The sequence below is a fragment of the Colius striatus genome, chromosome 4, assembly GCF_028858725.1.
Source record: "Colius striatus isolate bColStr4 chromosome 4, bColStr4.1.hap1, whole genome shotgun sequence".
Lineage (NCBI taxonomy): Eukaryota > Metazoa > Chordata > Aves > Coliiformes > Coliidae > Colius > Colius striatus.
The window spans coordinates 36,691,823-36,712,195 of NC_084762.1; positions in this window are offsets into that span (position 1 = coordinate 36,691,823).

Genomic DNA, 20,373 nt, shown 5'->3' on the forward strand with positions numbered 1-20,373 from the left:
GATCACTGAAGCATCTCCAGTGTGCAGGGAAGATGCCAAACTTAAGGTGGAAAGACAACATGCAAGATGATGCTTTTATCATTGTCTAAGTCTACCACTCTCTGAATAGTGGCCTTTTTTTGACCCAGGAGGTAGAAGGAATTTGGATAGTGAGTGGTAAAATAGCTTAATAAAGTATAAATGTTTCTAGCTTTCCAGAATGATGCACAAATTTATTCAGTACTTTACATTTTTTTAAAGTTTTTCTTCTGTACATTTTTTTAAAGTTTTTCTTCTGCCTCATTCTTCATGATTAGTATCGTGAAAAATTAGACTGAGAAGAGAGGTCCTTATTTAGCTTAACTGATTATGGCTAAATTAATACTTATCAAATGTCGGTATTACTTCTGAACATGGACCTCACATCAATGCATCCATTTCCCCTCATCCTAAGTGAATTGTCCCTTTTTCACTCAATTAGTCTTGCTCACTGTTTCAACATTTCATGAGGTTAATGTGTTAATGTTTTAATGGAAAGATGCCAATCACTCCTAAAGTTTGCCTGAAAAATGCTCAAAGTGAAAATGTGCTTAAGAAATTTGATATCTAGAAGTACATTTTTAATGGATATAAATACACGCATTGTCTTCTGTGTTATTGGGTCTACTTAACTGAGCAATAATTTGGTTTACTAATCTGTAACACAAGGACAGAAATACTTCTGTAGTGCAACAGTTCTATTTCTTGGATAACTTCCACATGTAATTTTTATCTCTATACCAATAATTTCAAAGTCTGGTACAACTCAGCTTCTGTTTTGTTTTCAGACACAGGACTTTTTCTTTACTGTTACGTCGTTTATTACTGCTAGTGGATTTAACACTGGCTTGACACAGATTAAGTATCACTGTATGATGGAGTTCATTCATTATAGAAGACCATGTTCCTAGTTCTGAAGTTGAGGAAAATACATTTCTTTTTTTCTTTTTGACTTTTACTAATATCTGTCTGTCCCAGACAAGGCCTCCAAACTCCTTCCAGTCCAACTCACTAATGAACATATCACTAAAACATCTTTTATTACAACTAACAAGATTTTTTTCTTGTGCACATGTATAATCCTTGCAGTTGTGAATGTTCTCTCCGTGGCTATTATCTGTGGGATAGTTATTGTTACTGATGCTACTTATACAGAGGTCAGGTAAGGAGAAGTTGGGAAAGCAGTGTATTTCTCCTAAAGTCAGAAAGTGTCACAATGTTCCAAGCTGAGTTCCTATAGGTATTACAACCTTTTTTGTTTGGAATTTTTGGATGAAAAATAATGTTAACTCTTCCCAAAGTAGAAAAGGACAAGCCACAAGCACATCATTGTTACTTGTGAAAGAGCACCTGAGTACAGAAGCACAGAGATTTGGTACTAGGCATTTACCACACATATTCCCATTACTCTTTTGTCAAAGGCTATTTTAGAGTCTTTGCCATACTCTACTGTCTTAACTGGAAGGTTAAAACACCAGAAATTGTACAAAGCTCAAGGACATTGAGATGGCTTTTTACTTTGCCATGGCTCCATTATATAAATGGATTGTGGTGATGGTTCTATTCATGAAAGTCCTTGTTTAAAAAGAAATTTTGCAAGTTAGTTCATTTCCTTCCCTTTAAGTGTACAAGTGTGACTTTTCTTCACTAGTTGCAGCATTTGTATCTCTCTGTTATTAAAATATTCCCCATAAACCCCCCAAATAAGCAAACAAACCTTGATCTTGTGTGTTATTTGTAGTGCATTCTGGTCAACCATATAATATACATATAGATGTGGTATATGTGTGTGTATATATATATATATATGTGTGTATATATATATATGTATATAATATACATACAGATGTTTTAATAAAAAATGAATTCTATTCAAATATATAAATACTGGAAAAATTGTGACTTTAATCATGTACATAAGTAGTTGAAAAGCTTTCCATGTCTATTTCTTGGGATTTTTTTTAAAAAATAACATAGATACTTCAGCAATGATATCTAAGGAGGACCGTGAATGAGTAAATATAATTAATAGACTTTATTTTCTTAAAATAAAGGTTAAGTGAAACACTTTATGGTTTAGATTTTTTTTCTTTAACTTACCCCAAAACCTTTTTCAAATTTTTGCCTGTTGTCTCCATAGATAATCAATGTGCAATTGCATTACTTTTGATTTTTCTAGGTTGGTACACTTAGGAAAATCTGTTTCCATGAGAACAGATTGCTGAGGAAGTAATTCAGCTTATGTCTTACTGGACTGATCAATGAACTCTGGATTTTGTTGCAGGCAAAATGTTCTGCATTGACTGGGTAAAGGGATTACATTAAATCAGGCAAGTTTAGGGATGCATCAAGAATACTTTTGTTTCTTTTCTCTGTTGTTGAAGCTTGTCTTATGACTTAACTAATACCCTGATAAGAAGTCACAGTACAGGGTAGATCTGCTAGTTTAATTTCTGAAGCATGTGAGTCCTCAATTTTTTTTCTGCCTGAACTCAGTATATGTTGAAGATGTAATATTTGATTGTTTACATTACATTATTTCTAAGTAGATGACTGAAGCTTAACATAATTATCAAAAACTGTAGATGGTCATCCAGATTTAGAAAAAAATGATGGCACGTTAGACATAGGAAAAACCAAATGACAATTTCATTTCTTAATTTTTTTTCTTGTTGCACTTGAAATTTTACTGCTTGTGAGCATGTGATATTTGCCTTGTGAATCAGGAAAATGCTTTAAGCTAAAAGAGATGTGTTGACAACTTCACCACCCAAACTTTTTTGTTTTAGGTTCTTTTCCTGGTAGCCCTCTCTTACAATTATGTAAAAATATCCTGAGTGCCCAAGTAAAGTTAATTTTTATAAAAGGCAAACTGAAGAGTAGGTCCTTCAGGCTTTGGGTTTTGCTGTTACAAGATGTACTCTATATAGTTGCCATACATTTCTATATAGGAGTTTGCTAGATTTGTTCCTTCCGTTGGAGTTTCCTTTAGAACTGAAATAAAGTACATATTTTTGCTAGACTTTCTGTTACCAAGCATAAGCTAGAGTAGAAAATTCCAGATTAATGACTGTGCAGACTTTTATAAAAATGTATGTTTGGACACAAAAGGAATAATATTTGTGATTGTGAGTGACCTATGAACACTTCAAAGCTGTATATGCATTTCATGATTTCCAATGTCGTTTGTAAAATCATATAAATAAATATATATGCCATATGTCAGGCACAGTAATGATAGCAATTTAAAGATCAGCCAAATCTCCTAGCATATTAATGTAATATTCACAAGTAATCATTCCTTAAAATGAATGTTAATCATCAATAATTGTAAGTACAACATGGATTACTTGGAGCCAGAATTGTGTTTGATTGTACACTCTAGTTTTTTCAAGTTTTAATGACTCTCATCATGTTCTGATCCTTAGAAGTAATTGATCATGATAATTACTAAAATCATCATAAAATCCTAGTAAATATAGAACAAATTGAGAATAAATGCACTACAGGTGTCTCTACTTTGCAAAATCCTCTTACATTGTCATGGTTCAGCGAGGAGCCACTTTTCCTTAGTAAAAAGGGGACAAGACTCCAGTGCAGACCCAGCTCTTGGGTTCAGACCCACCTACAGCCTGGCTGGGCCAATCTGGTGCCTCTGTGATCACTATTTGAGGATGAGAATTTGAAGTGCCTAGGAGGAGGTGTAAGAGTGGTACAAGATGGAGGTGACCGTGCGGACCCCATAGTCAGAGAAAGAGGAAGGAAGGAAAGGAGTGCTGGACTGGAGAGCCTCTGCAACCTGTGGCGAGAACGTAGGCTGTACCCCTGCAACCCATGGAGGACAATGGCAGTACTGAGAGCCACCAGCAGCTCTGTGTGAGTGCACCTGGATGGGCAGGAGACTGTATGAGGAGGTGGCCATTGTGCAGGCCATGCTGGAGAGCCTGTGGACCGCAGAGCAGATCCACATGAGAGGCAGAGAGGAGCTGCAGCCTTTGGGATGAACGCTTGTTGCAGCAGCCCGTGCAGGGCTTCCAGGTGTGTGAGATACCTGGTGGACGAGCAGGGAGGATCGGTAAGGAGCCCACCTGCTCTGAGGAGAGGCAGAAACCATCAAGAATAGACTGACTGAAACCTGCATTCCCTGCCCCCCTGAGCCATGGGAGGAGGAGAAAAAGACACCCGGATCAGGGCTTTGAGCCTGGGAATAGGGGAGGGGTGGGGAGAAGGTGGTCTTAAAGGGCTGGTCGGACTCTTCATCATACCATTCTGTGCTGTTTTCTGTTTGTTATGTTTTGGGGTTTTATGGTTATGTGTTGGCTGGTGGTGGACTAAATTATTTTCTGTTTTCTTCCCCAAGCCAAGTAGCCTGGACTGCTTTGTCCTGGACCATAAGTGGCAATTAAGCCCTCCCTGCCCTTTAGGAATTCTCAAGTCTTTGTACTTGATTCCAATCATGGTCTTTTGTCCCTTGATGGGCCTAAACCATGGCATACATTCACATGGTGAACAGGACATTCAAAGAGGGCCTGGTGTGGCAGCCAGGCCCTGGCATGGCACTTGGCCCAGGAGTTGTCACAGGCAGGGCAAGCAGAGAGGACAAGTAGAAGTGCTGTCGGTTTCAGGAGAGAACAATGGTAGCTCAGAGCCACAGCATGCTCAGAGGGCCAAAGAGTTAGTGTGTGTCCACTCATGTGACTAGATACGAGAAGTGCCCTTTTGTCAAGGGTGGAAGTGAGGAACACTGTTGTCTGAGGAGTGGCCAGGTGGAGAAATTACTCTGGTTGGTGGCACAGCTCTGTGAGGAGGTCAGTAGGCTGTCAGGAGTGTTCAGGAGAGTGAGAGGAAGACAAACTATTGGGATAGTACCCCCCCTTCCATGTGGTGGATCAATCAGGGGTCTAACCCAGGGATCCTCCCTCCTGTCTTAGTCCAACTGAATCTAAGTACTCAAGGGATGAAGGACAATAGCAGCAGGTCATTGCCCAGTGTGGAAGAGTGCCTTGTATGACTGTTCCACCCTCTCAGGTGCCCTATGTTTACAGAAAGGTATGAAGCCCTGGAATCGAGCAGTCACCAGAATGAGGGCTCACTGTATTGCCAGCATTCAGACAACCAGTGCCCAACATCAAAACAGCTTCCTCGAAGAAAAAAAATAATGGGTCATTGTCATAGGAGACCCCCTTCTAAAGGGAACAGAAGGGTCAATACACAGACCTGACCTGTACTAAGCAGCAAGCCTTTTCTCTCTCTCTCTCAATATATTACTTTTCATTACTATAATTATATGCTTCATTATTATCATTTCTAAAATTTTAGATAGTAAACTGTTCTTATTTCAACCTGCAGGTTTTTTTTTTTTTCCCTAATTTTCTTCTCCATCCCACTCAGAGTATGGGAAGACAGTGAGTGGCTGTGTAGTCCATAGCTTCTGTCTGGGGTTAAACCATGACACTGCTGTATCTACATTTTAAGTTAAGGCGATTAGAGACAGCCTACATGACTTTACTAAGGGCAAATTGTGCCTGATTAATCTAGTGGCCTGCTACAATAGAATGACTGCATCCCTAGACAAGGGAAGAGCTAGTAATATAGTTTAAATTAATATCTGCAAGGCCTTCAATACAGTCCTGCCCAACATTCTTGCCACTAAATTGCAGAGATGTGGGTTTGATGGATGGACTGTCCTACACCTGGTAAAGCGCAACCTCATTAACCTCTATATGTTAGAGGCTACCAATCTGGTAAGCAGCTTTACAGAGAAGGACCTGGAGATCATAGTGGACATCAAGTTGAACATGAGTCAATGTTGTAATCTTGCCACAAAGGAGGCTAACAGTATCCTGGGCTGCTTTAGGAGTGCTACCAACAGGTTCAGAGATGATTTTTTTTAAAGAAATGAGTCCTGTTGTCTGATTCCATTCTTTCTGGGCTGCTGTATTGCCACAAAACTTGTTTTTCAAGGCTCAAGATGATTTTTCAGTCTGAGGCTCCAAATGGGGCCACATCGTGTGTCTGCAGTGTAAAACAAGTCACACACTTTGAAATATGATGATGCCCTTCTTGCCATTTTGTCTTAAAAACTGCATCTTCCCTGCAAGTACTTTGAATTTCATAGAATCATAGAATGGTAGTGTTGGAAGGGACCTTTAGAGATCATCTAGTCCAACGCCCCTGAACAAGCAGGTCAAATCTTCACATACTGAAATGTTCAGGAATTGCCTTTCTGACTTAATGGTTAGAACTGGAGACCATGGGGAATGCCTAAATATCATAGAATCATAGAATCATAAAATGGTAGGTGTTGGAAGGGACCTTTAGAGATCACCTAGACCAACTCCCCTGCAGAAACAGGTTCACCTAAATCAGGTCACATAGGAACATGTCCAGGTGGGTCTTGAAGACCTCCAAGGAAGGAGACTCCACAACCCCTCTGGGCAGCCTGTTCCACTGCTCTGTCACTCTCATGGTGAAATAGTTTTTTCTTATGTTTAAGTGGAACTTTTTGTGTTCCAGCTTCATCCCATTACCCCTTGTCCTGTCACTAGATACAACAGAAAAAAGGGATGTCCCAGCCTCCTGATATCCCTTAATTAGATATCTGTAAATATTAATGAGATCCTCCTGCAGTCTCCTGTTATCTGGGCTGAACAGCTCCAGTTCCCACAGCCTTTTCTCATAAGGAAGATGCTCCAGTCCTCTGTTACTATCTACTATAGAAAAGAGGGATGTCCCAACCTCCTGACACTCACTCTTTAGATATTTATAAACATTAATAAGATCACCCCTCAATCTCCTCCAGAACAAACAGCCCCAGTTCTTGCAGCCTTTCCTTGTATGAAAGATGTTCTATACCCTTGATCATCTTGGTGGCCGTGCACTGGAGTATCTCCAGAAGTTCCCTGTCCCTCTTGAGCTGAGGAGCTCAGAACTGGACACAGGACTCCAAATGAGGCCTCACCAGGCAGAACCTCCCTACACCTGCTAGCCACACTCATCTTGATGCATCCCAGGATGCCATTGGGCTTCTTGGCCACAAGGACACATTGCTGGCTGATGGTTAGTTTATTATCAATCAAGACTCCCATGTCTCTCTCTGCAGAGCTGCTCTCCAGCAGGTCAATCCCCAGTCTGTACTGGTGCATAGGATTGTTCCTCCCCAGATACAGGACTCTACACTTGTCCTTGTTGAACCTCATGAGGTTCCTCTCTGCCCAACTCTCAAGCTGGTCAAGATCCCACTGAATGGCAGCACAGCGTTCTGGTGAATCAGCCAGTCCTCCCAGTTTGGTGTCATCAGGGAACTTGCTGAGGGTACACTCTGTCCCCTCATCCATGTCATTGATGAAGATGTTGAACAAGACTGGCCCCAGAACCGATCCCTGTGGAACTCCACTGGCCACAGGCCTCCAACTCGATTCTGTGCCATTGATCACCACCCTCTGGGCTCTGTCATTCAGCCAGCTCTCGATCCACCTTGCCATCCACTCATCCAAGCCACACTGCCTGAGCTTTCTGATGAGGATGTTGTAGGAGACAGTGTCAAAAGCTTTACTGAAGTCAAGGTAGATGACATTCGCTGCTCTCCCCTCATCTAGCCAGCCGGTTATCCACTCATATATTTGCTTTGGTTTACATCAGCACATGTTTTCAGAAGGGTCTGGCTTATTTTTTTCCCTTTAAAACAATTTCTCTTCATGGTCCTGGACAACCTGCCCTAGGAACAACCTCCCCTGATGGAACAAGGGGATTGGACTAGATGACCTCCAAAAACCTCTTCCCAACTCAAACTTTTTGTGAAGTTGTTATGCTGTAATTCTGAGGTTATTGAAGCAATATGATGTGGTTCTAATCTCTAGTGTTTTGACACAGCATTGACTTATTTTACCAGTAGGGCATCCATGGTGCAGCATCTCGTGGATTTAAAGCTGGTAACCTCTTGCACTGCCCTTGAAGGAATAGCAGAAAATACCATTCTTGTTGGTAGTAGGACTGCATTTTAGGTTCTAGAAGGATGCGTATGTGAATAACCCATGTGCCTCAGAGCCAAACTAGTTTTGTTTAATGTGTTGAATTTGAACCCTTCCAAGGTGAGTTTCATCTGTGTTGTGTACCAGTAGGCAATTTTTCTGGCTTGAATGTGTGTTTTCTTGATTTTTGTAGGTAGGAATTCTATCTAATATAACCGTAAATATTTTTGATCTTTAGTTGTTATTGTTACTTTTTATCAATGATTTTATGATTCAGACCCTATTTTTCCTGGTACCAAGACATCTGAAGGTGCCATAAAATGTCATTAAAATTTTCTGAAATGTCTGCCTGTTTGTTCATCATTAACTTATTTTTACAGACTCTTTAACTGTTCAAGTATAGTGCCAGGCCCTGAATGAACTCCTTCACTCCAATAAAGGAAAAGCCAAAGACTGTCAAAATGGCAACGTCCGTAGAGCATGGCACAAGGATGAATGGAGCATCTGACTGATTCTCAAAAGTTAAAGCACCCAAGTGGACTTTAAATCGTAGAGCATGAGGGAGCAGTAGCATTTCTCAGAAGACCTCAAAGGATTGCTGAGGATGTACCTTACTGACTGTCCTCTTTTGAAAGACTTCTACTATGCCCTTGTGTGACCACATTTGGAATACTGTGTCCAGTTCCGAGCCCTTCAGTTCAAGAAGGACAGGGAGCTGCTGGAGACAGTTCAGTGCAGGGCCAACAAGATGATGAAGGGAGTGGAGCATCTCCCCTATGGTGAAAGGCTGAGGGAGCTGGGGCTCTTCAGCTTGGAGGAGACTGAGGAATAATGTCATTAATGTTTACAAATACATAAAGGGCTGATGTCGGGAGGATGGAGCCAGACTGTTCTCAATGATGGCCAGTGAGAGGACAAGGGGCAATGGGTACAAGCTGGAACATAAGAGGTTCCAAAGAAATACAAAGAAGAATTTCTTCACTGTGAGGGTGATGGAGCACTGGAACAGGCTGCCAGCATGGGTTGTTGAGTCTCTTTCTCTGGAGACATTCAAAACCCACCTGGACAAGTGTGACCTCCTCTAGGTGGCCCACTCTGACAGGGGGGTTGGACTAGATGATCTTTCATGGTCCCTTCCAGCCCTAAAGATGCTGTGATTCTGTTTCCCTGAACCATGATGCTTTGGAGTTTTGCCCAGTAACCTAATTTCCATTCTTGATAAGATATGCCAATACTGGTGAGAAATGGGGGCTTCTGTTAATTGAAGTACTTAAATCCATGAATGTAGATAATTTTGGAAATAATTTCTGTAGAAGAGTTTCATGTGCTATAAAACTCATAGGAAGTAAACACAATCTAATGAAACAGATTTCTAGATTCAGATCCCATGTATTTTAAGGACTACTGAGAGTTATGACCCATAGTTGACATAGGCAAAATTTATAAATTATACATAGCTAAAAGATTACAGTGAAATAAAAGACATTCTGATTTCCTTTTAATTACTTTATTAATATTCTCAGATATTATCTACAAGTTATTTTCCATCACCAGCTCTTTCATCACTCCTGCAGTGTACTTATTTCCATGATTAATACAATAAATTTCCTATGCTGATTCTGTAAGGAGAGAATCATATTAGATGCAGAGAAAGAGTTGCAAGCTGAAGGTGTTATAAATCGTGACTCTTTGCACCACATAGAGCCCTAAGGAGGTGGCATCCAGGATTATATTTCATACACCTTTCATGCATTTCAAGCTGTACTTTTACTGTATTAGAAATATATTTATGAGGTGACCTAAGCAATTATGTAGGCATCAGAACAACAGAATGGCAACAGATAACTTTTAGAGATGGATAGGAAGGAAAAAAAAAGGATGACACTTCTAATATCAAGGATTAGGAAACAAGGAAACAAAGTAGGAGGGGAGAGAGAAAGGAAAGAATTTTTATTTTTTATACTCATAAAGCAAATCATAATTAAAGGTGAACTGAACTAAACAGTAATCAGTCTGGCATACTCTCCATATGTTCTGAGAGGATTCAGAGTTTCCTTGTCATGAAGGTTTTGCAGTCTAGAGAGATTTGAGTCTTCAATGAGTTTTCAAAAGGCATTCTCTGACAGTTTTAAAGACAGATGGAAAATCTGAATTTACTTTTCATTTCCAAGGCTATGTCTGTTGTTCAGCTGGAGAAAAAAAAACCCAAAACCAATATGTTTTCATATTATCCATATAAATCTGTGGGTTATACAGGGGAAAAGGTAAAACTGACTGTAGCTTATGCAAAAAGATGGTGTAAAATGCATTAAGTACTTTTGCATGATAGGAAGATAACAATTTGATCACATGGATTTTCCTTAAGAGCTCATTTGTAAATGTAGTGTAGTAAAAATATTCAGAGAAATTAAATGGTTTTTAATTTGATGATGTTCATTTTCAATGAAAATAAAATTAAATGGTGAAAAGAGATTGAAGAAATTTGGAGGTGAGGGGAAAGGCAATGGAAAGAAGTCTCTGGCATATCTATTTGTCCTGTTACTTGTGTTAAAAAGTTTTACCTGCAAGTTGTACTGGGCTCCACCTTGAATACAATATTTATGGATTGAAATTGAAATCTGATCTGCTAAAATACAGGGCTGCAGTCCGTTTTTTTTTTTCTTTTCCCTGCTTCTTCCTTTCAGGATCTTGAACTTTACCACCTCAGGGTCACTGCATCAAAGTTGAACTGATGTTCACACTCACCACAAGGTCCTCTTTTTTGCATTAATCCTTTCAGAACACCTTCTGTCCTCCATCATCTATACTGGATCCTCAGTAACATATGTCAGGAAGTCATCACCACTGGACTCCAGAAAACGTCTAGGTTTTTTGTACCCCATATGTTGTCCTTCCAATAGATATCAAGGTGGCTAAAGCCCTATATCACTGGTTATTTATAGAGCATTGAATGAAAAATTATAACAGATACAAGTGATTTAAATCATCATAATGATTGCAATTCTTTCATACAAAAAATCTCTGTATACACAAATAGTAATAATAAAAAAATTCAATAAGAGTTTATGGAAAACTGATTTCACTAAACTAGCTGTATATAATTTTACAGAAATGCTAAATATTACAAATTTGTTTATATTTTATTAACACAATCATAATTAAATTTTGCTAACATATTGTTGTTGTTATAGAACATTTTTACTAAGAATCTAGAGTGATATGAAAGAAAAATAGCACATATCAAGTGAATTGAATGTGGATTAGATAATAGATGCCAAAGCACAATGAGGAAAGAGTCATCAATTAGATGCATCAATGGAAATGATTTTGATCATGTGTTAATTTTCCTTAATTCACTAACCAAACTTTGACTGATAAATGTGAATGTGTTACAAAATTCAAGAAAATGGTTATTAATGAAGAGGGTACAGTACTTTTAAACTAGTATTTTTTATTCAATTAAAAAGATCTTATTTTTTACAATGACTAGATAAATGAGTATATATCAGTAATAAAGAAGTTATTTATTCTGCAGTTCTTACTTGCAGGATTAACTCTTGAGAAGTGTTTGTGGAAAGCTATAAGAAAAAAATGAATTAAATAAATCCTTTGCATTATTAAGTAAGTTTAAACAGTAGCACACATGGAAAATATGAATCTGAAGTATAATATCTGGGTATAATTCACGTGCAACTGGAAATGCAACGAAAATAAGTCTTTCTAGTTAAATATGAGAAAAGAGTTTTTCCCATCTTTCTACTGAATATGTGGCCTCTACCACATTACTAGAAGTTGAACACCCTATTATCTACCTAATTGGTTACTGAGGGCTTGGAAATATACTTACTACAATAACTGCGTCAAGAACATGCAAGTAATTAGAGTGACATGACAGATGTGTGATAGATCTAGTCACTCTGCTACAGAGTCTGGCATCCACTTTCATGAGCAGTCATAGCTGAAGTCTACCAGAAGAAGCTTTGGAAGGCTAGAGATTATTTTTTCCTTTAAATTAACAATAATTGCTTACCTTTGAATTAATTTAGCAACAATGAAAAATTGATGATGAATCTAGAACTGACTCATGCTTTGTCACTTGATGAACTGGGATTCCAGAAATGCAGGAGAAAGTGATGTAAGGCAGTTGGAAGCAGGAACAGTGGAGGTCCCGTGGAAGACTAACTGCCTGAAAGGGACAGGTAAAAGTAAATCATTAGATATCATTAACCTTAATGAGATAATGTAAAAATGCAATAAAGAGGAAATACTGGCTAAGTATGTATCACTTTGATTTGTGAAGAGTGAATCTAAGTGAGATGTATATTGGGCATCATGTCCAGACTATTTCTTCATTATCTTTGCATAACGTTTTTATGTGGAAAAACACTCAGTCTGGGTTTCTGGATGCAATCTCCAGCTTTTTCATTCGACTTTTCCTATGGTGCTAAACAAAGCAGTTTCAGCACTAAAATTTTAATCTACCTCTGCTCCTAATTGAAAAAATCAAATCAAATAAATCATTTAAACAATTTAGTAGTTGTTATTGCACTATCATAGTCTATTTATGTGTTTCAATTTGTCAGAGAATGATAGGCTGTTATGGATGTTTTAATGAACAACCATATTAAAAATACCAGAGTAATGTAAAACATATTGCAAATGAGTTCAAAATTAGAGGCATTTCATGTCCTTTATCAGATTCCTACAGTTTGCAAACTAACAGCTGATAGTATGCGATAGGAATGCAAAAATCAAGTAGATATATCAAGGATAGACAAACACTAGATATTTACTATTTCTTTTTTCACTGGACTACAGCATTTATTTTCATATATCTCATATGTATGCACATAAATATTTATGAAACATATGCATGTAGATTTAACCTGTTTATATAGATACAGGAAATGCAAGATAAATCTGTCAAAGGAGATGATCTTAAATTGTAAATTGCACATGGATATTGCAGTACATTTCAAATAAATATCTTAGCCCACTTTTTTAGTGCTGTTAGGAAGACTTGGACGGGACTGTCACCATTAACAGCTGTTAAAATAATCTTAATTAAGACTCTTGTTGCATCACGGGCTCTGGATTGATGTGCAATTACTGACGTGACTTTTATGCTTCAAAGTCCTCTAGATTCCAAAACAATTTTAGTCATTGTAAAATAAGGACCAAATAACTGAAGCATTTAACTATTTAGAATAGCCCTTGAGTAAAAAAAAATCTTAAGGATCAGGCTTTATTTCAGTATTTTACAATCAGAGAAGGTACATAAGTGAAAATATAAATTGTCTTCAAACAACACACTCAACTTGTGAAAGATTAGTTTAATTTATTGACAACTAAGAATTGAGTTGGACACCGAGAAACAAAGACAGAAGCTAAAAACATCTTTCTTTCACTCCAGCCTTCCTCCCAGGCATAACTTCCCCCCTTAATTCTTGATTTCTGTATCTACTTAACACTGAGCATTGTAAGTAACATGATTGGAAAAACATTTGCTTTCTCTTCAATTTTTTTCTGTTTTTTTTTTTTTTAATTGAGTTACATTCTCAGGTTTTATTCCTTTTAAAACTTACTAAAATTAACATTAAATCATCAAAATACACTAATATTGATGCTCAGCATAAAACTGAAAAAAAAATCCCAATACAAATTGATAAAACCCCCTAAAATAGCATTTTAATACATTTATTAATTTTATTTTACTGTGCTTTGAAAATTGCTGGTGTACTAGAAGTTCATTAAAACAAGCATCTTTAGAACAGATTTAGACAGATGAAAACTGGAATGTTAATGTACCTTTGTAGGCACTGCTTGTATGGTGATGGGCACAAGACAGTTTCTGCCTCCCATTGCCTTCTAAATGCCACTGGAAAGAAAGAGAACTGCACGAAAAGGAAAGCAGTACCACATAGTTTAGATGTCTCTTTCCGTGGCCTTTAGGTATTTCCAAAGCATATTTGAAGCACCTCTGGAGTTAAAAATCTGCCTTTTGAAAACTTAAGCACAAAAAAATTAAAATACCACCATTCTTCATGTCTTGCTAATGAAGACAGTCAAGGCACAGTAATGAAAGTGGGCTTCCAGAGCTAGTTATCACATTCTCTTGTCTTGGAGTGATATCTGGCTAAGACAGAAGCTGTGTAAACAGAGACCAGAATCTTTCTGTTACACTTTCAACTCTAAACAGTTATCTAGATATACTCTGCTCTTGTGCAGTATGATGTGTAATTTGTTGATTTCTGACTTTTCAATGTCCCATTTTCAGAAGAGGTAGAGTCTGCCCATTGGAAGGAGATAAACTTTTTTTTCCTTTAAGATATTACTTCTTTCTCATGCTGATCTTCAAGATTCCTAAATCATACAGCAAAATAGTGTTAAGGAAGCAATGTAAGCCTTGTGTAAGAGCGTGTGTTTCAACTCCAAGCAAGCACATCTGACTATATGTGGACAATTAATTTAAGCTTATAGGCACTAAGGCTCAGCCAAGAAAGTATAAAAGAATGTGAGTATCTTTTTACAGTCCTGGAGAAGGGGATAAAATACATTGTTAAGTGTTGATATGTTTCAGATGCTTTAATTACCATTTCTTATAAGTTAACTGACTTTTATAGTAAAGGTGTATTTCTCATCTATCTAGGCATTAGTGAAGTATTTAATCCATACAATGTTTAAAAATTTAAGTTAAAATGAGGAAGACAATATTTTGGAAGAATGTAAAGGAGGTTTGGAATCAATGATAGGATTACAAAGCTCCAGTAATGAGGCACAGCTACTAAAAGATGATGGCAGTTCTTCTATAAATCAAGAAAAACACATCTGTATTTGTAGTGAGAGATTGTCACACACTGATGATTTGTCATCTATGATACTAACTATAGTTCTGTTCACTTATGGTCAAACTAGAAGAACTGTAAAATCCCCTGTATTAGAATAATATAGAGAAGGATGTATCCTCTCTAAAAGATGACACCAAAAGACTGGTTTACTTAGCAAAATGAAGGTATAAGAAGTACTCAGTTGTTCTCTTCAAACACATTAGTTGAGGTACAAGAGCTTTTCAAACAGGATGATAGTTGTAGCATAGCTTTAAGTGCTTGTTGAACTGGACAGGAATACATTTCATCAAAAAAAAGCAGAAGACAATTTTTGAACAGTAATCAATGAAAATAACTAGCATAAGATACCTAACAAGGTGGTTTGATAACTTTATCTAATGATTTAAATAATGTCTTTATCTGCAGTAGGAGATGACTGAGGAAGTCCTGGATTCCTAAATGAAATACAACAGTGAAGTATATCACAGACATGTTTAAGATGAACTGATACTTGTTTATCATTCTTCTTTCTTAATCTCCTTGAAGAATTTTGTGAATTGTCTATCTGAAACACTTCATTTTTCAGATGATACCTGACAACCGATGCTAATCACTGAGACACATCCCATATAGCTTTGCTGTTATTATTAAAAGTTTTATCTACTTTTTGATGAAATGTGTATACTGCTTTGGTCCCATAAGTTTTCTTGGAACGTAAACATCAGAAGCAAACTACCCTAAGGAGAACATGTCTGAGTGTATCTAAGTATTTATGAGTTTGCATAATTGCACTGGAATTTATTTCTCTTCAGGAATTCAAGAACTTACAGACTTATAAAAGATTTAATATAGCCTGAAATATTGTTATTGCTTTCTACAGGAGTGTTTGCATTTTTTTTTATTTTTCTTTCTTTTCTCGTAACAAGGACTGTAAATGAGAAATAGATACTGAAATGTTGCACAGCACTGTATCTCTCACACAAAGGAAAGTAATTTTAATAAAAGCTCTATACTTTGGACAAGAAAGTGAAGAAACACTCGGAATAACAATGCACTTTAGCTATTCAACAATTCGTTAAAAAAAGGAATCCATCAAGAGTTTGCCCTTAAAAATTTGGCTGTGCTCTTTTGCTATAAAAGATAAAAATACAAATTGTTTTCCACTAAATTTAAGGGGAAAATGTCAATTCACTGTTATGAAAATGCGTTAGGAAAGTGTCCTAGTTTAGGCCCATCCAAGTACAAAAGACCACGATTAGAATCAAGTACCACAGACTTGAGAATTCCTAAAGGGCAGGGAAAGCTTACTTGTCGTTTATTGTCCTGGACAAAACAGGCCAGGCTACTCGGCTTTTGGAAGAAAACAGAAAATAATCAACTAAAGCATAACCATAAATCCCCAAAACATAACAAACAGAAAACAGCACAGAGTGGTACAATGATGAAGAACCCAACCAGCCCTTTAAGACCACCTTCTCCCCACTCTTTCCATCACCCTGGGCTCAGAGCTCTGATCCCAGTGTCTTTTTCCACCCCCCTCCCCCAGATGGCTCAGGGGGCAAGGAATGGGGTTTTCAATCAGTTTATTCCTGTTAGCTTCAGCTGTTTGTCTCTCCTCAGGGCAGGTCGGCTCTGCACCAGTCCTCCCTGCATGTCCGTGGGGTACCTCACATACCTGGCAGCCTTGCATGGGCCACTCTGATGTGCGTTCATCCCAAAGGCTGCAGCTCCTCTCGGCCTTCTATGTGGATCTCTGCGCCCCGCAGGCTCTCCAGCATGGTCAGCACCATGACCACCTCCTCTCACAGTCTTCTGCCCATCCAGGTGCACTCACACAGAGCTACTGGTGGCTCTCAGTATTGCCATTGCCCTCCATTGGTTGCAGGGGCACAGCCTGGGTTCTTGCCCCGGGTTGCAAAGGGGGTTCTGGTCTGACACTACTTGCCTTCCTCCCTCTCTGACTGTGGGGTCTACATGGCCATCTCCATCTTATACCACTCCTACACCTCCTCCCAGGCACTTCAAATTCCTATCCTTAAATAGTGGTCACAGAGGAGCCAGATTGGCCCAGCCCGACTGTAGGTGGGTCTGAATCCAAGAGCTGGGGGAAAGTCCAAGAATTCTTTACTGGGTCCGCACTGCAGCCCTGTCCCCATGTTACCAAGCAAAAGCAGCTCCTCATTGAACCATGACAGAGAGTTTATAGATTCTTATATTAAATATAAATATAATATAAAAATATAAAAATTAAATATAAAATACAATAGATTTATCAAAAGTGTAAGTTTTTGAATCTGAAAATTACTTCAACTGAAGTTCAAATATATTTTCAACAACCCACTATGTCTTTTTTTGTTTTGTCTCTCCTTTGGAAGAAGGTTCAACTAAGTAGAACTGAATATCAATTTAATAATGTGCTTAGTTCATTAAATACATATACTGAGTCAATAGGAGGAATTTTTGTTGCATAAGACTAGAATGTATAGAAGACCAAAACAAAAAAAAAAAAGAAGAAGAAGAAGAAGAAAATGTCTTATGTAGAAGGAACAAGGAGGGAAAAAAAGTAAATTGTGGCCTTGACAACAGTTTATTCACACAGAAAATGTTTTTTGCACTGTTACTTTGTACTATTGTCAGCGTGGAATGGATAATACATAATTATATTTTACAAAGTTGTCAAAACTACTGTAATTGTTATTGAAAGTACTGTAAACACCCTGACCAGTCCTAATGAAAGTTGTAGTGAACCAGAAAAAAACCCCTTAAAGATTAACAATATCCAATTCAATAAGGATGAAGGAAAAGTACTATGCCTAGATGTAACAAAGTGAGGAAGAACCAGAAATTTTGTGCAAGACAAATGAACAAAGTTTTTCTCATATGCATGTTTTTCACTGTACATCATTGAACACCAAATAGTTATGTTTATTCTTAACTGGATTTGTATTCATTGGCTTATTTACTGCCACATCAAAACGAAGAAAAAATGGGAGGCTAATATGTCTTGCTATTGAAACAGCTATCAGAGGCAGCACAGAAAACTAAAACCACTGCCTGATCCTCCATGTGTTTATCAAGCTCAGGCATAAAAAGAATGGTAGTTAAGAGTAATGGTGGGTAAAATGTAAGTTACCTGATGCTCATTTTTCATGCATTGCTTGAATCTCATGCATCTCTGAAGACCTCATAATTTAGATAATTCCTTGTGATCTCATGGTTTTATCCTGTTCTAATTGTGATTGAACAGGAAGCTATTTCCAAATCTAAGGCAAAATTTCAACTATAGATAAAAATGTTTCCAAATACAGAAACAATTTGGAAAGAGGCTGCATCCTAAGAGTCTTAAAGGAAAAGATAAAATAATGTGTTTATTACATTTTCTAGATTGAAACTCTTCTTTTAGAATGCTCAGTTTACTCGTGAAGGACACCTGGAGATATCCCACAGCATTTTAAAAGTCTCTTTTAGACTAAGAAACCACATTTCTTGAGAGGTTTGGCTACATCTGGCAACCTGTTAATACATATATTTCAGGAAAGCATTGCCAACCATGGACCAAAACTCTATACAGTAAATAGAAATTTTTAATTTCATGCACCATTTGTAACTTGTTTCACTGATTTCTTTAACTCAGAAGATTTTTAATAAAAGCTAACGAGAGAGAGTAAGTGCCTCCCTTCAAACATCTTCAAATTTTTCTAACTAACTTCTGGAATTTTTTGTTGGAGAACAAAGATATTAACTTTTAATTTATAAAAAGAAAGAATAACCCTTAACTCTCTTTGTTCAAAACTGTAGAAGTTCTCAGGGTGCATTAGATGGATATCTGTTTGTTCCTGACTTAATTTTCATCCTTCACCTGCTATTTCATCTTTTATTTAGTATTTTAGAAACTTGTTAATTAAGATTAAGATTCATTAAGATACTCTTTTAGTTTCTAATGTTCACGATTTCTGTGTTTTGATTTACAGATTTATTTGTGTTCTCTGATTTTTGTAAGGATTCTTCTCAGTGCAGTCACAAAATAATTGCCTGTAATAAGACTCAGCATTAGAAATGTCAAACATAATAAAAAAAAGGATGACATAGTAGACAAAGACAGACACAAAGTTTCTTCAGTTCCTCCCTGTGCAGGGCTGAAAAAGGTCTGTTAGCTACTGCTTTAGGAGTATGTCACATGGAAGAAGCACCTCCTGATCAGCAACTAATCAGAGAAAATTTGTCCTTCTAATGCCAAGAAAAATCCAACAAGCTTTGAATGAAGATATGTCTGATCCACAGAACATGCAAGTCTAATAGGAGACTCATCAAAATCATTGGCTAGTGAACAGAGGTCAAAGATCAGGATAAAGGAGGGACAGATCATGTCCTGTGATTCAGAATATTCACCAGTGAGTTACGGAGAAATCTGAACAGTGTGTCTTGAAACGCAATGTCTCACAGGATATTCATCATCCGCTTTCGGTAGTAATGACTTCCATGGACACAGAAAGTGCTTAGCACTTCACAGAGACAGAGAGAGGAGGCACATGAAATAATTAATTCCTGATTAAGTTGCAGGAATTTAATTGAATATAATTAATAGAAATAGCATGGTTTTAACTTACACGTGACATTCTTACGTGTTTAATATATACTATGAAAATCTATCAAAAAAAATCACACCTTTCAAGTAGGGATGTTCCATCACTACTGTGTTTTTACCCCTGCTACTACAACAGCAGAATAAGTCCCAACTCTTGGACTAAAGTTTTGTCTGACAAATGCACTGGTGGGAGAATGCACATTTACAATGCCAAATAACATTTCTTTTCTTCTTTCATTTTCTTATGTATTTTTGTAATTTAAATTTCCAACTGAAATACATCCATTCCGTTATTCATAGCCTTCTAGAAAAATGCATTGGAAATAACTATCTAGGCCTCTTAAAAAAAAAGGTATGAAATTTTTAATGTTAAGAAGGTAGTTGGTTTAGTGTTTACACTCACAAAGTATTCCCAAATAAGCATTCAAAATCACTAAGCAAAAATATTGTCTATTTTAGACTATGTCTTTTGTCTCTTACAAAAACTTTTAATTCTAGAATTTTTCTCTTTCAGAGACACTGAATCTTCTATGATGTACACAGTATATAAAAAAATAAAGCTTTTATAGATGATATTATTCCAGGATAAGTATTTCTAAAAATAGAAATAAATAGATAAACCTCTTGCAGCAACTGGCAGTGAATGCTGCTTTTAAGGGCAAGAAATGCAAACAGAATAATTTTTGGTTGGAGTTAGACATATAATTTTAGTCCCTGGTAGGCAAAATTTTATACATCTGAAAACTAAGCTGAGTAGCTGAAAGTTAATCATCTCTTAAAATGCTTTAAAATGGTAAAGAGCAAGAATTTTCAAAGGAGAAAGATGAGAAACAAATCAATCAAAATTTGTTCTGAAAATTCAGAGCACACGGGGGTGTATTTTCAAAACAGAAACTGGCAGTCAAGAAACAAATCCTATTATTGCTTAATAGGATTTTTGGGTAGAATTGCCATAAACTGACTGAAGACACAC